General features: G+C 38.9%; 2 long non-coding RNA genes across 3 annotated transcripts; both read left to right on the top strand.

The window, feature by feature from the left end:
* Positions 1–313: 313 nt before the first annotated feature.
* LOC146692751 (uncharacterized) lies at positions 314–2,642 on the top strand. The gene is made up of 2 exons (XR_014915284.1): positions 314–421; positions 1,064–2,642. It is a non-coding gene; the product is annotated as an uncharacterized LOC146692751 (long non-coding RNA).
* Positions 2,643–6,295: 3,653 nt separating this feature from the next.
* On the top strand, positions 6,296–8,690 carry LOC146692750 (uncharacterized). Of its 2 annotated transcripts, none has more exons than XR_014915282.1 (4): positions 6,296–6,641; positions 7,426–7,497; positions 8,078–8,179; positions 8,353–8,690. It is a non-coding gene; the product is annotated as an uncharacterized LOC146692750 (long non-coding RNA). The 2 variants fall into 2 exon arrangements; XR_014915283.1 differs by having other exon boundaries at positions 6,296–7,305.
* The last annotated feature ends 1,866 nt before the right edge of the window (positions 8,691–10,556 follow it).

Here is a 10,556-nt window from a genome sequence, read left to right as displayed (position 1 = left end):
AAACTTTTGCCCATATCTTGATGATATGGAGAATATGAACGGTGAAATCATGATGAAAACTGCAAACTCTAAAGCCAATGTATCAACAAAACAGTAAGAGTCTATTTTGGTGTAGCAGTATCCAACTACATAGTCTTTTTTTTCATCCTGTTTGTACAAAAGGCCAGCCAGTTCGCAGAACTCACGAACGGAGCCACATCTGCGGAGTAAGATATCAGCATACTGCTGCCGTTTAGCCAATGAGCGGTGAGGCAACTCATTCTCTTCACCAATCAGAAGACACAATTCTACCTCATCATTACGCACACGTCGACACAGAGAGTGCGGTCGGAGCTGCAGGTGGGAAGAGTCAGCAGAGTTTTACTCACCGTGTGGATTTTCATTCCTTCTAATGCTGTTAGCGGTGTGCGTCCATGAGACTGTAAGTTTCTGTGTTTTATCGTGTTTGTTCTTTGCTGCGGCCATTATCCTCCCTTGTTTAATCCTTGGCGCACACTTTGTTTACCGATTGTTACTGCCGTTTACTGCAAAGCAGCCTCTGCCGTGCGGTCATTAAGGGACCGTCACTAATTTCTCATGTTAGCTCTAGTGTAAAGTGCCTAGTTAGGATTTATGTAAATAGTAAAATTAGCATTTGTTGACACTCCCTTATTTTGGTTGAATGTTCCACTATCCAAATCAAATCAAATCACTTTTATTGTCACATCACATGTGCAGGCACACTGGCACAGCACATGCGAGTGAAATTCTTGTGTGCGAGCCCCACAAGCAACAGAGATGTGCAAACACAACAACACAAACGAGCAAAATACAAGAATGGCCAACCTGAAACTAATAAATATATGTACAATATATAATAGTGTATGCATTTCTGGATGTGTATACTAAATATTGTCCTACGTGTGTGTGTGTGTGTGTGTGTGTGTGTGTGTGTGTATACACATTTTTACAAATTAAATAGTAAAAAAAAATCCAGTATCCAGTATTGTTTGTATTGTTGTATTACACATTTAATTCACTCTGTTCACATAATTATGGAAGACTTTTATGTTCTTTCCAACAGAAACCACACCATCACTCACCACACAGCATATAGCATTTTACAGCCTGTTAAATCCCCTCACTCACATTATGGATGTGTGCTTCGGATTCTTGCTAAATAAATGAGTGAACGACAGATACCTGAGTGGCAGTGGATTTTGTGGATACGCCAGCTGTTCTTATCGGACAACCCTGTTGAGATTGTGGATTCATAGAGTCAGCACCTTATCATCTACATCAGTCATAGTCAGGAGGTCAAGTCCATCCCTCTTAAAGTGACCTCCTCCATTACAATGTTTGAAGATTATGCTAGCACAGACAAAGCCATTCAGGAGAAAGGATGCCCCGTCAGTACCATTGTGTGTTTCCTTGTCCGCCTGAAAGCCTGTATCATTTAACATATTTGGGCTAAATGTTCAAAACAATGCTAATGCCCGCTCTGAGATCTGAAAATGCTTCCAAAGAGGGTATTTATTACAATCATCAGCAGCTCAGTCAACCTCTGGCCCTCAGAGGTGTCACATTTCACATTATTGTGATGGATTGTAAAGCTGCATGGGTGATCGTGTGGAGGTCAAAACGGTCACAAACTATCATTTGAATGCAGATCTTTGCAAACTGTCATATGATGACTCTAGATGAACTTTGTTAACTTTTTTTCTTCTTGTAGGAGTGATAAATGCCAGAAATGCTGAATTTTGAGATTTGTTTCTGTATGTAATCTTAATGTATGTAACTCTTTTGTTCCAAAAAATGGATTCTGTTCATCTGGATGTAGTGTTTTCAGTGGGAGAAATGTTTCGCCATTCATCCAAGTGACTTTTCCAGACTGATTAAATGTTTCTCCCAATGAAAATTTTACATCCAGATAAACAGATTCAACATTTTTCAGGATTTCCTTACCTGCATGATTGAGCATGCATCAAGTCATAACTCTTTTAGGTAATCAAATAAATATTACATATCTAAGTGTGTTTTATGGTTCTTAAAAAAGGTCTTAGAGAACAAGGCACCAATGTGTGCCTGAATATATAGATGTGCTTGGTCAGATCCCCAAAACAGCTTTGGTACTCCCTCAGTGTCCCATCCATGCTCAGGTCAAACACGATGTGAGGATATTGATAGCCCCAGCATAAAGACCCACTTTACTTCCAGTAAAGAAAGAAAGCAATAAAGTTATGTGTGGACCTTGACATTTATTGAGAATCTTGAATGCTTTCTGCTGTTCAGCTTTTGAGAGGTATGTACTACAAAGCAGCACCTAATGCATCAACACTACAATGAGCGGGTGGAGGGAGGTTTGGAGTCTTCTCTCACCCCCGTTCTCTGCGGCCTGCTGGAGCGGGGGGGCTAGGAGGAGTTGGCCGTCTGGCTGCGGTCTGGAGTGTGGGGCCTCCCTGCTAGTGCGGAGTCGGGGCGGTCTGCCTCTCCCCACCGCAGGGAAAAGGGTAACACCACCTGGGTCTGGGTGCAGTTCCCCCCTCCAGGGGCAAGGGTACCTAGACCCGGTTCGTAGAGTACGCTTGGGGAGTGTGATCGTGTGTACAGCGTCTCTTTATGTCTGTCTCCACGTTGGTTGAGTGTGGAGTAAGTGCATATGAGAGCATGAGGGGGGGAATGGATGTTTGTGTCTGTGTGTGCCTGTATGTCTGTGTCTATATGTCAGGTTGGGTATCAGACGCCACCTCTCTGGGGACATCTCAGGCCCTCCAAGGTTTGGAGGCCTATCTCCACCCACCACCACTTCCCCTGCCAGTGGCGGACTCCCTCAGGTGTCGGTGCGTTGGTGGTTCTTTGTGTCTGGGGGTGGGCGTCAGGGTACACACCGGCTCACTCCTTGGCGGCCGCTTATCAGGGCCTGGAGCCTGGGGCTCGGTCACTCAGGCACAGCTGGCTGCCGGCGGAGCTCACGGGCGCGTCACTGCAACTCCCCCTGGCTTCTGCTCCGCGGCTGCTGAGTGAGCCCTCATCTGGGACTCTCCTCAGCTCTTACTGAGACAGTGGCGCGGCTGCCCCTCTGTTGGTCTTCCTTGGTCTCTTGTGTTCTGGGGGCCTCTGGATGTCTGGAGTTTTGATCTCCTCCATACCTGCTTCATGCCCTGGAGGACGGGGCTGTGGCTCCCCACACTCCCTAGCAGATCGTTACATGGAGAAACCTTTGGAATGCAAGCATGCTGATCCACACAGGTATGCACACAGGTGTACACACGGGTATTCACAGACGCGGACTACAGCTTTCTTGGCTGCTGCCTCAAAGCACATTGTGCGCTGTCTATCTTGCGTGCTGCACAATATCGTTCATTACTTAGTATCTACTGATATTTACTGCTGGCTAGTTTATTGTGATGGTGCCGTTTTTTTTATTATGTTGCTATTTGTTGTTTGCTTTCTCTTCTGTTTTTTTTCTCCATACAGGTGACCCAGGTGGGTTTTTTTTTTTGTTGTTGTTGTTGTTTGGTTTTTTTTTTTCTTTCTTCCCCCCCTTCTCACCGTCTCTTCTCCCCTTTGGTTTTCTTTCTCTCCCTCTCTTTCTTTCATTCTTTCTCCCTGTCCTATCCCCCAGTCATGTCTGTCCCGTTTGTAGGAACTGAAAATAAAATAAATTCATAATTATAATAAAGGTCAATCAAATGGACCAATATGGCAAGGCCATGATGATCCACTTGGTAAAATAAATCCGCTTGGCATCTTTCTTGGCCTTAAGACAACAATTCTGATGGCTAAAGATCCAAACGGGACACAAAAAAAAACAAAACAAAAAAAACAAAGCAGCACCTAAATGTCCAGATAGTGAGAGCATCTCTATTATGATACAGGGTTTCTTTAGTGTATTTTTTGGTTTTGTTAGAGATTCTAAAAACATAGATTGTATAAACAATTCATTATTCATTCATTATGATTTCTAATATAATAGTTTTCACTCCCTTATGCCCCTTTTCTGCTACTAGACCAGTCTGTGTTTGTAATTGATCACAGTCACATGCAAAATATGGGGTACGGTTATGGTTCAGATATTAAAAGTTGTTACCTTTCAAATGAAGTCATTGAAATTTTTCTATTATAAGATTTACCTTTGTGTATGCCAAAGTGGTAAGAATTCTGTGCATAGATGTAGATGGGAGTTTACCACTAACGCCAGACACACATAGTGACCAAACACAGTGACACGTGTATATGAACAACATTACAACAGTGGTATATAAATTATAAGGCTAATAAAAGTGCCCTTTAGCAAGGCACTTCCACCTGCTTTAGTAAATGTGTTGGCGATCAACATGAGGAAACTGATTGCATTTTGCACTGCCCCACCATATGTGCAAGAATTTGAATGTGAAACAGGACATTACTACAAAAGAGCACACATGCTTTGCACATCTTCCATGGCTCAATAAAGATGTGACACATTAGGTCTGAAGGTGAATTCTAATCATTTTCTGTGGTCTTGGAGTTACATGCTTTAGGTTAGTTCGGGGGGGGGGGGGTTGTCTATGGAAAACCTTGACATTCCACCTGTGCATCAAAATGTTTTTTTCCTTCCTTTTCCCCCAAGCAATGTGAATCAATAATCTGCCTTTGCTTCAGTCTCAACAAAATAAGTGAAGAAGAACATAGTTGATGGTTGTCTATTATGGACATAGGTTTATCAGTCGGCTTCATAGTGAAAATATCTTTATTTAATTGCAGCTAAAAGCACTGAAGACTGGATTGGATGTTTTAAGGAACAATAAGAAAAAATGATAAATGATGTTGCTTTTAGACTTTGATTCTGATTATTTTAGGCAAAACATGTGTAAGACAGTTTGTAGAGAGTAACACAATGGTTTTCCTTCAGCATTACATTTATAAATGATTAGCGGTGACACTGGCTTTGGGAGGCAAAGCTCCCAGGAGACAAGGCTTATAGTATGGAATTATCCCATACCAATAAGAGTCTCATAGCCGTTGTTCAAGGTCCTATTATTCATTATTATTCATGAATCGTTCTTGCTTAGCGTCTTCTCCCTTGTCTGCCCTGTTCACTCTCCTGCTCGAAATACACATACCTAACTATGTACATTAAAAGCCTCGTGGAGCATAGATTAATGGTAGTTCATAAATAGATGTGAGCTAGTTGCTAAACCAATAAAGCCCAACACTTCAGTAGTCATTCCACAAATTAAAACACAATATTCTTATCAAATCTAAAACTTAAGACCATATGACAAGGTTTGCTCAAACCCAGTTCCCCCAAATTTGAGAAAGCAGCACTTCACAGACCTCATAAAGTCATATTTTATTGCATGCAAGAACACAGAAAGCATATTTCACGTGCTGCCATTGAAGAATTTCTTAGATATATGAAGCTACCAAAATGACGACCAGTCTGTAGCTCTGGATTCACCACTTTCAATATCTGAATTTTACAAACCCCCACAGCATCTCCCAAACAATAATGGCCCAGGTCCAGATGGTTTTCCAGCAAGAGGAGCCTACAGATAGTCCATGGTACTCCTCTTGGGAAAGCAAATATATTTGGCACAACAAAGCATCCAGACAATGATTCTGCTTGCTAAAACTGCTGGACAGGATAGGTTAAAAAGTGTTTTTCTGTGCTCTTGATAGCTACTTACTTTAAAGCCATGTTTAAAATGTGTTAGAGTGGCAGGACACATTACAAAACTACAACTTTGTCAATCCTTGAGCTGTTTTTCTCTTGAACTACCTACTACCTGTGTGACTGTAGTTCCCATTCCACAGTTTCTTATGAAATGTCTTTACCACAGTAAAGTTAATTTAACTTAAAACTCTGTTTGCTGAGTCTGCTTTGTGAGTTCTGTCGGTTCCTGAGCAGTGACGTTCATTAAAGAATATTTATTTTCCACCTCGTACTACACAGATTTCTCCAGATTCCTGAATATCACATAATAAAAACGAGATTTTCAAAGTCCATCCATCCATCTATCCATTCGCTTCCGCTTATCCTTTTCAGGGTCGCGGGGGGCGCTGGAGCCTATCCCAGCTGTCATAGGGCGAAAGGCGGGGTACACCCTGGACAGGTCGCCAGTCTGTCGCAGGGCTAACACCATTATTTTGAATTCATTCTACAATTTGTAGACAGTTTTTTACAGTTCTAATTACTACAGCAACTCCCCAGAGCAAAGTTGCTGTGGTAATCAGTCTGCCTTTGTAATGTTTACTATTTAACAACTCAGCTCGACAAAAAGTCAGTCAGCACCAGACATTCCATGCCTACTAACCTAACAGCAGGTACACTGTAAAAACTGTGATTGGGGTTAATTAGAATCTAATAGGAGAGTAATAGTAATTATTACTCAGTAAAAACGTGTATGAGTAGTTTTAATCAAATCTAAGCAAAATTCAACAATTTTGAGATGTTCAGTTATTTAAATTTACACAGTTTTGTTTGGGGTAAATTCAGCAATGGTTTGTTGAGTAGATTTAAAAAAAAATGTTTGAGTACTAAAAAAATTTAAGAAATCTAATAGATTTAACTGATGAAAGCATTTTCATTTTAATCATTGTACACTTCCGCCCATAATCCTTTGTGCCACGTGCAGGACACACGCGCTTCATGAGTGGACGTCTCCATTTTGTCAGAGGTAAGACTTCTTAATTTGTTCAAATATAAGACACGGTTTAAACAATAACGTATATCGGTTTTGAGTAAAGGTTTTAAAGAGTATGATACGTCGAAATTTTATTAATAATCATCACTGTAATGATAGTATCGTATTTTTACACAAATGGCAGTTAGTGGACTGCTAGCACAAGGTCACTTTCCAAGCCTTCACGACTGTGTTACTGAACAGCTTTAACTAACCACATGTTTTACCGTATTAAAAAATATCAACGGTATATTCCGATGAGTTTTAACGTCTTTCATCCACGTTTAAAAGTTCATGAAAAGGTTTTGCGGTCAGTTGTGAGTGATTTTGTCAGCCACAGTCAGTTTTTCGAACTCCAGTTTCCAATAATGGCGGCCGCTACTAAGTTTTAAAATTACTCATACTAATCTTTCTGGGTCACAAAATAAACTTTTAACATATTTTCAGGCGCGAAAGTAGCTGTGTAAACATCAAATATCTGCTCTGTTTATCAAGATATCGCATGTTTGCAAAAGTGCTTCGACGTTTTCGGAGCATCTGCTACCCACCAGCTTGATAGCAAGCCGGGAGCTCGAGGGTCACTGAAGCCGCCGAGAACAGCACAACTCCCGGCACATCATTTTCAGATCACCGCGGGGTTTCGCTACTCAGTTTAAACGTAATGTATAAGTCACTTAGACAACCTAAAAATGTTATTGTTTGGTTTTTTTCAGTGTTTTATTTGTTCGTGAGTAAATCGGTTTGGCTGAGATTAATGATAATGTTGCTTTCCTTTCAGGTAATGGAAGATCCCTCAACTTAAATTCACCTGATCAGCATGGGATTGAAGTTGCAGGCTATCATAGCCAAGGTATTTTCCACTGACATTTCAGCTTGGAATTTTATTTAAAGAATTTTTTTGTCAAATTTCATTTGCATGGTGCACAGCTCCACTAATTTGTTTGCATGTTTTTGTCAGTGCAAGAGGACGCCAGGACGTCACTGATATAATTAACAACACAATTATGGGTTTCATGTTTTAATTGTATTTTAAATACATGTCTATTCTTAGTAAAAAAAACAAACAAAAAACAAACAAAAAAACACAAGTACAGGTATTGCTGGGTTTTTGTTTTGTCCCAAGAAGGAAAAACCCTTTCTGACGAACATAAACTAAATTAGATAAAAAAAACTAAATGACTAAATTAATGTAATTTACTAAAACGACACATTTAAAGATTGAACCTGTCAAGCATGTTGACAATACCTTTGTGTTGACTGTCAGCACCCAGGCATGTGCATTAACATCAGCTAATTATCGCACATAATGCTCCATGTGATGATAATTTGATATTTAACAGTTTTTTTTAATACTGCCAATTCTCACAGTTTTGTCTTAATAAATGGTCACTTATCTGATGGTAATTTTTGGAATTCTTGCTCATTTTCAGTCACCAAGCAATCCTAGCAATAACATAACCAGAAATCTGGTTATTCAGTGCTTGATGGTGTACCTTGGGGAGTCCATTGATCAACTGATCAAAGAGTACAGTGTAAGTGTTGAAGTAGAAACATTATTCTGTTTTTGTTATTCATATGTGTTTGTCAAGTTTCAAATAATTTGAGGCATTATCATGTTTTATTTGTCATTCAGCTACAGGATGTGTCCAGGAAATATTTCATGTGTGCAACTACAGTCAGAAAACCCATGTGTTTGTTGTTTCAGGATGCTGATGAGGATGGTGTGTCACAAGATCTTTCTGAACAGAGGATGAAAATCTACAAAATCAAGGCTGTTGGATCTGAGGAGGATGACATTGGCATTGTGCTGGAGGGTGTGAGAGTTATGCCTGCTCTGGGCAATTTTCCAAGAGCATGCGCAATGCTGGTTGGATTGACATATGCAGTCGATCTTGCCTATCCCAAAGAGCTAAAATACACCTTGGAAGTATTCCAGAAACTTTTCCTTGAACTGGATTGTGCTAAGCTCTCACCAAAAGTGAACAGCCTCAAGAACAAGTTATTGGCTTAAACGAGGACTCTGAAAGAATGAAAGGGAAGTAAGCTCACTGAAAACCTTTGGTTTGTCTTTGTTAGATGCAGCTATCTTTTCAGTTTTCAAAATAATTTCAACTTATTCATGTCTTACCCAAATGACCTGCAATGTGTCAGGCTGTATTTGTGCTCTTCATTTTAATTTTGTTTTTTATTACCTACAAGTTTCTTAGGAATATTCTGTTTGAAAGGCAGCAAATTGTAGGAATCACTAGTGAAGCTTTTCTTTGTTTATAGTGTATGTTACTATAAAACATTAGTTTAAAACAACTTTAAAATTTAACAGAAGTGCAGTCCTGTAGCTGTAGAAATGTTACTTCCTCTTACATGTGTCTTAGATTTTCTCAGGTTAAACATCCAAATTGGGATAAAAGGTTGATTTACATTATTGATATTCCATGTACATGAGTGAAAAACCTTTGTTCTACAGTTATATTGAGTGATTCAATTTAACAAAAGATTGACAAACTAAAGTTTTTGTTTGTCAATCATAAATAAGTAACAGAGATAAAGGAAACGGTAAAGGATATTCAAATTTCAGGTTCATGTTGATATTACAGTCTAAAGATTAATTTCTTTTTTACAAAACTGGTTTACATTCATGCTTTATGTTGCTGTTGCTCTGTACACAAAGCTGTGTGATAAACTGTTTATGACACTAAAACAAATTTACAGCAGAGGAATGTATTTAGGAGATCAGGAGATTGTTGATGAGAATTCAGTGTATACGAGCAGAAAAATGTTATATTATAAATTACTGTGTTTTATTTTCCACAATAAAACAAATTACTGTTTTGATGTTTTCTTTGTGAAATTGATTCATTTTACTCAGAAAATAAGTAAAATTCATTTCATTTTCTCTTATTATTCAGTCATTATTTTTAAGGTTTATTTGGAAAATTATTGAATCCAATTTGAGTTTTACTGAAAAAACAAGAAGATTTCATTTCTTTGTAATGGATATTTTAGGAAGTTTTTACTAAACCTTTGCCAGATAGTTAGTAAATTCAAAGTAATTTTTCTCAGAGACTTATTTCATATCAATTATTTTTTTTGGTAAAGTTGGACAATTTCAACCTTCAGTTTGAGATTTTGACCCTAAATCCAACACATATTTACAGTTTAATTCTATTAATATCTACTTTTGTTTTCTATTTGAATTTAATTAACATTTTCTCTACATTTTACATAAATCTTTTGAAATTAAAATCTACTTAATTATTTCAAGTGTCACTTTGTTGCCATAACTTTTTTAAGTAACCTCTAGTCACAGTTTTTACAGTGTACTCATTCAAACTGGCAGGGCAGGGCAGGACACTCTTTATCATGAAGGATCCCCACAAGGGTATGACACTCTTAAACTACCAGCAGGTAATCTGTCACTAGGGATGGGTATTGATAAGATTTTCACGATTCCGATTCCATTTTCGATTCTGTTTAACGATTCGATTCTTTATCGATTCTTTTTTTTAAAAAGGAGAACACTAACACTAGCTTAGAACTTTGTTTTAAATCTTCTCTTTGAACGAGATAGAGATTTAGGAGTAACATGGCCTTAGAAACCCAACAGTGAGATCTTAAGAGATCCACAGCCTACGGCTCTTCCATGGGGTGTCACAGGGTCCCCAGGTTGAGATTCACGAGTCCGGAGCGGAATTAAAAACATGACATTCATTTTAAGGTTATTGCGTGTTTTGTGAGCAAATTCTTTTGCATATTCGTAGTGTTTCCTCCCCTGAATGAAATATCTACTTTGCAAGTATTGCAAGTTGCCCTGTTGTCATCCGTTCTCGTAAAGTATAATCAAACTTTTGAGCGTTTGAGCCGCCATGTTTCCTGCCAGGTAAATGACGCTCCGCAACGTGGTGACGTCAT

Source organism: Copadichromis virginalis, linkage group LG15 (assembly GCF_057382275.1).
Source record: "Copadichromis virginalis isolate Kocher_CV1m ecotype Utaka linkage group LG15, C_Virginalis_male_GT1.1, whole genome shotgun sequence".
In the NCBI taxonomy this organism is placed as follows: Eukaryota; Metazoa; Chordata; class Actinopteri; order Cichliformes; family Cichlidae; genus Copadichromis; species Copadichromis virginalis.
The sequence above is the reverse complement of the archived record's forward strand: the minus strand, read 5'-3'. Positions and strand labels throughout refer to the sequence as shown.